Raw genomic sequence first — 12388 nt, 5'->3', positions numbered from 1 at the left:
GAATGCAAATCACAGTTATTTATAATGGCAGCAAACTGAGATGCTGAGAAGACGTTGCTGCAGGCCGCCAAGCACTCCCTCTGGAAATCCTGAAAGCCTGCTACTGCAGGGCTGTGCCCAGATCCCAGCTGGAAGCAGGCTTATCTCTTCTCAGCTCCCGGTGCTTCTTCCGATCCTGCCAGGATGTTCCTCACAAAACAAACACTAATCTCCCTGCATAGTTCCACCTACAGAGGAGGAAGCTCTGCACCCTTCTGCCCTCCCCTTTTAGAAAACCAAGCTAAGTTCTAAACTCCCAGGTCGTGACAAGTTCTCATTTTGTGTCATCATTGCCTCACCAGGTAGCACTATCAAGGGTAGACCTTTGGAGCTGGGAATGGCGTGGCCTGGGAAACAAGCAAATGTCCCGTTAGTCTCCTAAGGCAGCCCTTAAATTCTGGAGGCGACTTATCCTTCTGCCAAGCTTGTGTTGGCAACAAAGCACTCAGGCATCCAAGGAGGTAATGCGCAAGGCAGGGCAGTCAGGGGCGTGGCCCAGAAGGAGACACCGGGAGCAGGGTCCTAACATCCACAGAATTTTATTTTTTAACAAAGGAAGGAAAGGACCACATTGGTTTCAACTTTTTAATCTTTAAAAAAGGAATGCAAACGGCACTCCCTTTACAAACATCATCTCTTATGGGACCCCACATATACAACTTGAGTTCACACACTGGTGACTCTCTCAGGTACCCCAAAGGGATTCTAAAACAGTGTTTCTCAAACTTTGATGTGTACACGAATCTATAGGTGGTATGGTTAAAATGCAGGTTCCGATTTAGAGGACCATGGTGGGATCTGAAATTCTGCATTTCTAATAACTTTCCAGTTTATGTCAATGCCACTGATCCATGGACCAAACTTTAAGAAGCAAGGGTCTAGAGCTCTAAGAATTACAGTTTGGAAACCACTGATCTTTGGGTTATATAGACAACGAGCCTCCCCACTCCCCATCCCTGGGGATATTAAGCCAAGTTTCCTGGATTAGATTCTGCCTAGACTGAAGTCAGCTTCTATAATCAACTGTAAATCAAGATCCTAGAATTGCCTCCTTCTGGCTCTAGGTGTCTATCATCTCCTATGGCAGTCTGGGAAAATTCCTAAGAGGCTTGGCCATGAGAAAGAGCTTTAAGGTATGGGCTTTACTCTAACAGAAAAGTACAAAAGGTTCAGATCAATCCTTGTCTCCAACCCCATCTGCCACTGCAACACACACAGAATGAGAGAGAGAGTGAGAGAGAGAGAAAGAGAGAGAGAGAGAGAGAGAGAAATCAAGCTAGTGCTCCCCTTGGCACTTAAAAAGAAGGGTGACAACAACCCTCTGCCTGCCCTCTCCTAACCCCAGCTGATGGAGGTCATTTCCCTCACACACCCTCTATCCCTCAGGTCCACCCCCTTTTGGGGACTGAGATGCTCCCACTGAGGTCAAAAGTATTTTTAGCTATGCCATGTGGGCCCATGCTTAGCCAACTCTCCCTGGACATTAATCTTGGATTCCACAAATGCCAGGTCTCCTGATCCAGGAGGCATGGAGGTGACAGGGAAATCTGAGTGTCTTGGAAATTGCAGTGCATGGCCTTTTGAGGATTTTGTCTGAATACCATGTATGATAAAAACAACAACAGTAACACCTAATGCTCAGAAAATGCTTCAGCATTTACCGAGTGCTTTCTCCCACATTGCCTCATTTGATCTTCCTGAGAGGGTCATGGGGAAGATAAGGCAAAAATTGTTCTTATTTCTATTTAATAGCAGGACCAGGTGAGTTGGCAAGATAACACTGCTAGTAAGTGATAAACTTGAGCCTTCAGTCCCTCTATCCAAGCTCAGTGCACTTACCATACCCCGTACAATTCTACCTTTTTGCTTCTCTCCTAGCTTGGTTTTATTTTGTTTTGCGAAATATTACAAGATTCAATATCTGCATAAATGCCTTTAAGAAATGGGAAATTCAAAACAAGGAAGAATGAGGCAGCTTGTATCAGTCATAGGTCCTGGCAGGAAGCAGAGGACTTGCTTAAAGAAGGTGGGCAAAAAGAGATTCATGATAATTTGCAAAGATACAGGCAGGGTTAAGGAAAACCAAGAGATAGCAGTGTGCCCTGAGGCTCGCAAAAACTGGGAGCTGGTACCAGCTCTTGGCCTGAAAGAGCAAAGAAAGAGGCAGTTACCAGAGTCTGGAAAGTCCTGGTAAGCTGCAGGAGAGGGCTGTGGCCTTTGGCATCGCCAACCTGCAGCTGTCAGTGAGGGTGCTAGGGGAAAAAGCGGCCTCACCTCTCCCCTCTCCCACCTTCCAACCACCTGATCAGCGCTAGGCTGATTCCAACCGGAAGTCAAAGGAATAGAGAACCTAAAGATATCCATAAAGGCCAGCCTCCTGGAGTGGCTGCAAGACAAGGATGAAAAATAGATTTGTAGGGTCAAACAGGAAACACCCAGTGTGCAGCTGTACTCACTGTAATAGCCTAGGACTCAGGAGAGAGGAGATGGCACAGAGTCAGAGGGGCTGGGATTCACAAGGTGGGGATTCCTTGTTCTCTCAAAGTGGAATTATTTCAAAACCTACCTGCAGTTAGCTCTCTGGGAGCCAATCTGGCCCTGGGCCCCAGGGGAATCCAAGAAAAACCAGATCACAGCTCCCAAGAGATTCAATAACCCCACAAGCAGGGTTGGCCATCCTGTGGCCTGGGTTTAGATCCCAGTTCCACCATTCTGCCTAATTCCAGGTTGTGACTCTGGACAATTCATGTAATCTCTCTGAATCTCTGAGTCTTTGTCTGTGAAATGAGTATAATAACAATCCCTTGGCTGCCCATCTCAGGACAGGCTGGCACTTCACACACTGGAAATGCCACATAAGAATTCCACAGAAGAAGGCCACATAAGAATAGCATGGGTCCCAAACAGTCAGGACCACCTAAGTCTCTTTTGCTCTTCAGAAGAATAATACCTAGATTTGAAAAAGTTCAAAGCCAGAGAAGCCCTAGAATCATCGGACCAACTACTCTCGTATAAAAAGAAGAGTGTGAGAGAGAGGTTCACAGATGGGGCCAGAGCTGGGCCACCAGTCTCCCTCCTTCACAGTCCCATGCTGCCCCTCCCACCTGTCCATGAAAGTGACAAGACCTATCCATGTGAGGATCAAATGACGTAAAGGATGCAGTAGTGTTTTGTCAATTGTAAAGGTGGTTGCTATCATTGTCATTAACAATAACAGGCCGGGCGCGGTGGCTCAAGCCTGTAATCCCAGCACTTTGGGAGGCCGAGACGGGCAGATCACGAGGTCAGGAGATCGAGACCATCCTGGCTAACACGGTGAAACCCCGTCTCTACTAAAAAATACAAAAAAAAAAAAAACTAGCCGGGCGAGGTGGCGGGCGCCTGTAGTCCCAGCTACTCGGGAGGCTGAGGCAGGAGAATGGCGTAAACCCGGGAGGCGGAGCTTGCAGTGAGCCGAGATCGCAGCCACTGCACTCCAGCCTGGGTGACAGAGCCAGACTCCGTCTCAAAAAAAAAAAAAAAAAACCAATAACAATCCTTCCCCTACAAACCTAGACCAGACACGAAAATTATCATCATTAGCTATGTCTTCAAGGATGTGATAAAATATGACTATTTTACCAGGGCAAACGACATGAGAACCCAAGAGCACACAGCAGGTGAGGGCATCAGAATAGCTGGTGATAAATACCACTTGGCTGAGAACGAGATTCTGGGATATGGGCGTGAGACAGGTGAGTTTTGATTGTCAGCAGGTGGCAGGAAAGACAGGACTCATAAGATCTGCATGTACGAAGGAAATTTCAGATGGGGACATAACAGGTTGGGGGCTTGGTCCAAACCCCAGTTGGATAGAGGAGGAAACCCCAGCCTGGAAAGGCTCATGGGCTTCCTGGAGCCTCCTTGAGAGTTGGTGGTATTGGGCTCTCAAAACTCATCTTTAACAGCCAGACTCTATGGTTCAGCCTTTGGCACCTACTTCCACATGTGGACTCCTCAATGAAGAAACTAGAATGTGCCTTATTTGTTACAAGGAGATCATATACCACATTGTAGCTTTTAAATCAAAAGCCAAAATCTTGACTCTTGGTGAAGATCTCCAGCTTTCAAACTGTCTAGATCAGGGCCCTGGTCACACTCCACTGAGTTCATTCTGTTCTGCTTCTCTGTATCACTTCAGTGGCTCCTCTGCTCCACTGGCTTCCATCATTCATCCATACATTCACTCCACAAATATTCACTGAGGACCTGTAGTGCTTATAACTAGGAATACCATGAGAATTTTGTCCGAATGCCATGTATGATAAAAACAACAACAGTAACATCTAATCCTTCAGCATTTACCAAGCGCTTTCTCCTGCATTGCCTCATTTCATCTTCCCAAGAGGGTCATAGGGAAGATAAGGCAGCCCTACCCTCACAGAACTGACCATCCAGAGGAGGTTGACGGAAGCTGCCAAATTTCACTGCAACAATCACATGAGCAAAGCATTGGCTCAATCCAGAGCCCAGTGCTGAGCAAAGCCACTTGCACTTCCTGGAAAGGTCATCTTTAGCACAAATATCCTAAATAGAAGAGAAATAGAAGAGAAGAGAAGGACTGAGAAAACCCATTGCACATAGTACATCCAGAGTACCACCTTCTCTCTATGAAGACAAGGGCAGTTCAGTGTTGTATTTATGAGCATGGGAGGTAGGTAGACTTCCTAGAAAAAAAATTCCCAGCTCCATTACTTACTGTGTTACCTTGGGTAGTTACTGAACTTGTCTTTCGTGCTGTCTGAGCTCTATTTTCTTCCCCTGGGTCACAGCAGTAATCATAGTGCCTACAGAACTGCTATGAGCATTAGATAAGGCAATACATGTCAAGTCTGAGGGCAAAGACTGGACTGGCAATTATTCAATGAAAGGTCACTGTCATTATAGCTAAACTAAGCCCAAAAAGAGATGTGACTCATCCAATGCCACTCGCCTAGTTAGAAGCAGATCCAAATTTCGAGCTCAGATGCCCCAATACTAGGCCAGTGTTCTTTCCACTATACCTGCTACCTTCCTACCAGGGAATCTACAATGTGAATTCAGCCTTATCCCATTGAATGTTTAAACTAACAAGGAAATTTGAGATTGTATTACCATACAGAACCTTTCTCATTTGGACTACTAGAAAGGTTATATTTCTTCCACTCAAGTAACCCCATTTCTACTGACTAATTATCTGCCTCACCCTCCTTGCTAAGGAAACTGAAGCTTTTGGCCCACCACGTGGTCAACACTTCGGGCCAAGTGTTTCCTCTCATCCTTTTCTTGCTGAATCACTCTACCTCTGCAGCCCAAATCTTTATAGTTACTTCCCCATCTCAGTTTTCTTTGCTTAGATTAAGCACTATTTTTACAACCCAGTTGCCTGGAAGGTTGAAAACTAATGTAGAATCTATAATAAAGGCCTTGGGCCCTGTGATTGGTCAGAAGACTCACCCAAATCACCATCAGGGTGGTGGCAAGCCAATGCTAGGAATTAACAGATACTGGTATTTGTGTACACCAAAGCATATTTAACAGCCTGTTGATAACTGCACAGCCTAAGTCCTAACACTTACTGATTCCATTGAATGACAATGTGTTACAGATTCTAAAGTGGTTCACCTTTAGAATGAATGGATCTAGTCTCCCTTTTTTGCAGGGATGCCAGTCTTAAAAGTAGAAATTAGAATAAAGAGTAACAGAGTACAAGGGTTGAGGGTTTGGATTCTGCAACCAAACTGCTTGGATTCACATCTTGGTTCTACCAAGTACTGTGAGGCCTAGGCCAAGTTACTTTATGTCCATTTGCCTCAATTTTCCCAACTGTAAATAGGGCAAAGGCACTTGCCTTATAGGATTATTATGAGAATTAAATGAATTAGTAACTTATAAAGTGCATAGAACATGCCTGGCACATAGCGAGCACTATGTGTTTGTAAAATCAATAAACTAAGAAGGCAGGAGACTGAGTCTCAGTTACATGCCTACCCTAGGCATTCACATATTGGATTAAATAGTCTTTAGGGCCCCTTTCTTTCACTGTCCTTGCGATGGCAAGCCTAGAAGTGCTACTCTGTACTACTCTCTGAGATGTCAAAGCAGCTCTTTGGAAGCACCAAGGAAGAGTACAACTACATGTGGCTAAACTCTCCTGGTTGAGTCAAAAACCATTGCAGCTTTTATTGTTTCCTTGGCCTTAGCCACATTCGTTGCAGGAGGAACCTCAGATGCTTGGAAGTAGAGAATCTGCCCACTAGCGGTCTACGTGAGGCCTCTGAAATTCACAAGCGCGCCAGGAGCTCATTACTTCTTGCCCTTCTCCCTGTCTCTCTGATTCACCTCTTGTTTGATGCCCTGAAGGTGACTAATGACTCAGAGCATCCCATCTTTGGTTCCGCCCAGGTATTCTCCTTCAGACCTTGATTCCATTTTAAAAACAAAAAGAAAACACCTCTATGATTCATTTGATTCCACTTCTTTGGGGTTTTGGGAGTGGGGAGACAAGAATGATGGAGAAAACGTACAAATCGGACTGGTAAAGTGGTCTAACTCAGAGGGTGCATTGCCCTGCACCTGAAGGTGAGGAAAGACTGGCAGTCACCTTACCAGTGCCTGACATCAGACATGAGTGACAGGCAAGCTCCCCAGAAACCTGTGGAACCTCACCAGCATGCAGACTGTCTTTGTTTACTTTCTTTTCTACTTGCTGTGCCTTTGGAGCTGGAAGCAAGGACACGGATGGACAACTGCTCAGACTAAGGTGGATCCTCTAACTCTCCTTCCTGCCTGGCACCATTAGCTCAAGCCCTCATCACCTCTCAGAAGATTGGACTCCAGTTCCGAGTCCATCCCCTCACCATCAGTCCTCCCTGGAGTCCACTTGCACTCGAGGCTAAATTGCTAAGGAAACTGAAGCTTTTGGCCCACCACGTGGTCAACACTTTGGGCCAAGTGTTTCCTCTCATCCTTATCTTGCTGAATCACTCTACCTCTGTAGCCCAAATCTTCACAGTTACTTCCCCATTCAGTTTTCTTTGCTTAGACTAAGCACTGCTTTTACAACCCAGTTGGCTGGAAGGTTCATCTCAAGAGCTATCTTCTCATTATGTCACTGTCCTGCTCAAAAGCTGCCAGCCTCCTTGTAGCCTGCAGACAAAGTTGAACTTCTCACTGGTCTTCAAGTCCCACTGGCCTTAACTCCCACAGATTCTCTACCTAATCAAAATTATGATGTACCCACTGTAATCAGTCATTCTTACCCTTCACTGAGAATATCTCACATCCATACCTCCATGGAAATCACAAGCACTAATCATTTACTCTCTGCGTGGCCTTGGAAAAGTAATTTATCATGTCTGAGCCCCAATTTCTTCATCTACAAAATGATGCTGTCTAATAAGGGAGGATTTCCATGAAGAGGAATTGAGATAATATACAAGGGCATACATAGCACAGTACCTCAAACATAGTGAGAGAGCAACAGAAGTTAGCTTTAATCATAATCATCAAAATAACATGACGTTGATATTTGTCATTGATAATTGTTCTAGCTCATGTCATCTCTTCCATGAAGCCTTAGCTGATCTCCAATCTGAGTGCTATTTCTCCTTCTTTTGAAGTCGCCCTCTACTTGTAGAGCCATCCCCATATGACAGGGTATCACAGTGACTTCTCCACTTATCCTGTCTCCTTCTTTATCTGCCTCTGGGTCCTTTGCCTCGTCTAAAAATGAATCCCAGCACTTGGTAAAGCTTTATTTCATGCGGATGTTTCTCTGGATCCTGCAGGCAGGGCCTGAAGAAGTCAATGGTGATCGTGAACTGTTCTGGAAGAATAGGGTTTCTCTTCAGAAATAAAAGAGTACCTCACTGTGCTACCTCTCTGCCTGTGTGGACACACAACACAACACAACCCAGCCTGGGCCACCAGAGGAACCAGCTGGTTGAACTTTGTGAACTTTGTCCTCATGTCCCAACACCCTACTTCCCAAAGCCTGGACCGGTAATGTTCTTTTCACCAGAAAGGACAAGGGCAAGTGAGTGCAAGAGAGAAAGTGGTACATTTATCACTGAGAACCTGCTAGGGAAATGGGGGAAAGGGGAAGGGAAGAGATCTTATTTTCTAAGACTTGAGAAGGGAAAATGGAAGTGGGAGGGAAATCATCTGTGGCTTATGTTCTCTAAAACTCAAAGGGAACTTGCTGCCCCATACATGATGTTGATTAGGGAAAGTATCATCTAGTTACACAGAACCCCACAGCTTGGTAAGCATGAACTCAGAAGAGTCCCAGCTTTCTGATTCATCTGATCCACAAGCCTTGGTCAGCAGGCACACAGTTGCTTTTGCTTTAAGATGACCTCATTTGAAATTCCTTATGTAGCTGTCACTGCCAGCACTAAAGCCTGGTCATTTACAGTAGCTGTCCTTTCTGAATTTAAATCTGATAAAACAGGCTGTTCCTGCCCCACACCTCCTAGGGGTCTAGATCTGAAAGGAGCCCCAGGGATCATCCCATCTAGTCTAACCCTGGCCCAGAAAGGAAGGGTCACACCACCAGGCAGTGCTGAAGCCAGGCCTGCAACACACTTTCCACTACCCCAAGATGCCCCCATTGGCTGTTCAATTTAAGGACATAACCCGTGAAGAAAGGAGATTGTGAAATGCTTCTACTAGAAGCCCAAGGGTGGCTGAAAGCCCAGATGCTTCTCTCTTAACCCTCCTAACCTAGTCCCAGTTCAGCAGTTTGCTTCCCACTGTTTCATGTTAACCCTTTTTCTCCATGAGGCCAAGGCTTGTCTTCCAATGAGCAGCTCCCTATAATAACTAAGCTGGCTTCTGCTTGCACCTTCCCAGACACCTCCACTGGCAAAACCTTTCCATTGAGCAATCTTCTTGTGAAAACTGACTCTTCCTTGCCCTTTACAATTACTCAGCAACTCTGCAAAACAGTAACCCAACTGTTTATTTTGATTTCAAGCTCGGGGTTAAAGGGCTAGCTTTGTCATTTTTTTTTATTCCCCTTGAGGAAGTTACTAGAGACCTCAGGGATTTCTTGTCTTTGACTCTTGACTACCAGCTTGACATGCCTCCATCTTCCACTAGCCCCCAGTCTGTGCCAGGTGACACAGAAGGTTCCAGGAAGGAAAGGGGATACTCCTCCAGAGGGAAGATGCTTCCTAAATGGAGAGTTGGCATTCACTCAACCTTCCCTGCAACCACCCATCCCCAAGGTACCAACCTGCCCATGTTTTCAATGAATCTGACAGGCTGCATCACTATCTCCCATGTTTGTTCTGTAGTTTCAGAGTTTACAAAGCACTCTAACCACCCTCAATTCAGGGGATGTTCAGGACCTCCCTGAAGGGTAGGCCACACAGGTTTGCATATTAGAGAGGAGGTAATCATACATGTTTATGCTTATATCTGGGACTAACCTAATCAAGGTGAGAAATATAGTCAGCCTCTTGACTGCAAGTTCAGTGCTCCTTATCATTTTTCTTCTGCCAGCTACTCCCGTTATTTTCCATCTTGCATATCCAGCTAAAAAGAGCTTTCTAGAATACCATTCTTCTTCAACTGCTTTCCCATTCACAAACTCTCAGCAATGCCTAAATGCCCATAGGATGAAATTCCAAACACTCTGCTTGTCTTTTGAGGCCCTCCAAGGCATGACTCCAAAGTATCTCCCTAACATTATTTCGGCCATGTTAGCCTGGTGAAGCTTTATGAATTTCCAGCAATGTCTTACGCACTTTTTAAACCTCTGGACCTTATTTTTTTTTATTTTTTATTTTTTTTGAGATGGAGTCTTGCTCTGTCACTCAGGTTGGAGTGCAGTGGTGTGATCTCAGCTCACTGCAACCTCCGCCTCCTGGGTTCAAGCGATTCTTCTGCGTCAGCCTCCCAAGTAGCTGGGACTAAGGTACACGCCACCACGCCCAGCTAATTTTTGTATTTTTAGTAGAGATGGGCTTTCACCATATTGACCGGGCTGTTTTCGAACTCCTGACCTTGTGATCCACCTGCCTCAGCCTCTTGAAGTGCTGGAATTACAGGTGTGAGCCACCATACTTGGTCTGGACCTTATCGTGTTGCTTCCCCATGCCACCCCACAGATCCATCCTCAAGGTGCTTCTTCAATAATGGCACCCATTGCTAGAATATCTCTGGATTCTCTCAGCACACAGTGAGCTCTCTCTTCTTAAATTCCATAGCTTGTGTAAACCATAATACTCTCTGGGCCTAGAGAGCAAATGTGCATCAGGCAGAAATTAAGGCTAGCCTTTACCTGTCATCTCCCACCTCAGCTCAGAAAAGGGTCTCCCACCTCAGCTCACATGCATCTGTTGGTGGTTATTTATTAAATATCAGGTTCAAAAATAGTTTAGGGTAGGCCTTGCCTTCTCATAATTAGACAAATAAGAGAAACAGAAGAAAAAAATATTGGATCAAAGGTACAAAATTTCTATTTTATCATCAAAATATTAATTGTACTCTATCATAGAAGGAGGAGGAAGAGTGTGAAGGAAAAGGAAGACATCGAGAGGGATGGCTCAAGTTTACAGCAAAGGCACCTGATTCCCATCTGTGGTTCTTCAAGGCCCCGTAAATAACATACCCAGTGCTATGGGTTCAATAGCAATGACCTTGAGCCATTTCACATTGAAGTCTTAGATTTCTGGAAAATGTGGGTGATCTTCTCTGCCCAGCCCATCTCACTGGATAATAGCTGTGAAAGTGCTTTGTAAGTGTAAATGCTAGACCTATTTGAGTGGTGACTAATTTCCAAAGGCCAGGCCGCCCCCAACCCCACCTTCAGAGCATTTCATCTGTTAAAATACATGAGACCATTGGGATCTGTGGAAGAGCAAATGCTCCCTTTTGCACCTCTGCTGTTGACTGATGGCCTTCTGGTGCTGGAAATGTCCTGTGATCCTTGGACTATTATTAGGGATGGTTAAACTGGTGGAGGGAGGCTAAAAACAGCCAGCACAGCCATCACTAACCTTTTGGTTTCCCATTTCAGGAACAAGTTTCAAAATAAAATGTTTGGTTTCTTTGGGTTTTTTTTGTTTGTTTGTTTGTTTTTTGTATGAGAGCACATTTCTGTAGTTCTTCACAACACACTGAAAGAAAAGAGAATTTCACTTCGCAAGATTGGGGAGATTGTCTTTCCTGAGTTTGCTTAGCCCCAGCCGTTAACCCTGGAACATTTGTTCCAAACTGGAACTTGAGCCTTGAAGTTCAGCCAAGTTGGGTGGACTTCCTGGTGCCTCCACTGCTGGCCTGTCTGAGCCCTGCCCTGGGACAAATGTACAGGACTCCAAATGGAGCAGAATCTTAGGGAACAGTAAAAGGTTGGGGAGGGCAGAGTTTGGGGTTGAGGGACTCTGGGGTTCTTGCTGTCAAGTTCATATCTGCCTCTGAGTTACCCATGGTAATTTATTCCTCTCATATTTTTTTCTTTATTTGTTATTTAATTCACCAAAATTATATGTATTTATGGTACACAAGATGATGTTTTGATATATATCTAAATTATGGAATGGCTAAATCAAGCTAATTAACATATGTAGCACCTTATTTTTTTGTGTGACAAGAACACTTAAAATCTACTCTCTTAGCAGTTTTCAAGGAGTTAATACATGCTGGGCTTAATACCTAGGTAATGGGTTGATAGGTGCAGCAAACCACCATGGCACACATTTGCTTATGTAAAAATCCTGCACATGTGCCCTGGAACTTAAACAAAAAGCCCAACAAAATAATTAAATATATATATATATATAATCTATTGATGTTAACTATAGTCACCACGATGGGCAATGAATCTCTTGAATTTATTAAAATGTTGTATCCTTTGACCAACATCTCCCCAGTCCCACCACCTGGCAGCCTCTGAGAATAACCATTTTATTCTCTGCTTCTATGAGTTCATCTATTTTTTACATTCCACATATAAGTGCCACATTTTCATCCGAAATACCCTTGGGCTCCCAGGCTCCCATGGCCTGGCAGGCTTCAGTGAACCATCCACCTAACCGCCCCACTCCCCTAACACGCATTTGCAACCTCGCTTTAATTACCACCCCCACCTTCTCTAAAGCAGCCAAGATATTTTAAAACCCTTGTTTTGATCTTCTTTGCATATCAGTTACACTATTTCTGAGCATGTTTATTTTTATTTTTTTTTTTCCGGTGGTGAGCCCGTTGCTTTGAGCCCTCTGCTCGCACGTTTCCACTTCCTCTCGCTTTCCTGTGCGCGGCTGTGGTCTCCGAGTGTGCCGCGCAGAGTAGGCTGGGTGATTCTCATGGGCCTGTGGCCTTT

This window comes from Macaca mulatta, chromosome 2, assembly GCF_049350105.2.
Source record: "Macaca mulatta isolate MMU2019108-1 chromosome 2, T2T-MMU8v2.0, whole genome shotgun sequence".
Classification (NCBI taxonomy): Eukaryota; Metazoa; Chordata; class Mammalia; order Primates; family Cercopithecidae; genus Macaca; species Macaca mulatta.
Note: the sequence above shows the minus strand (reverse complement) of the source record.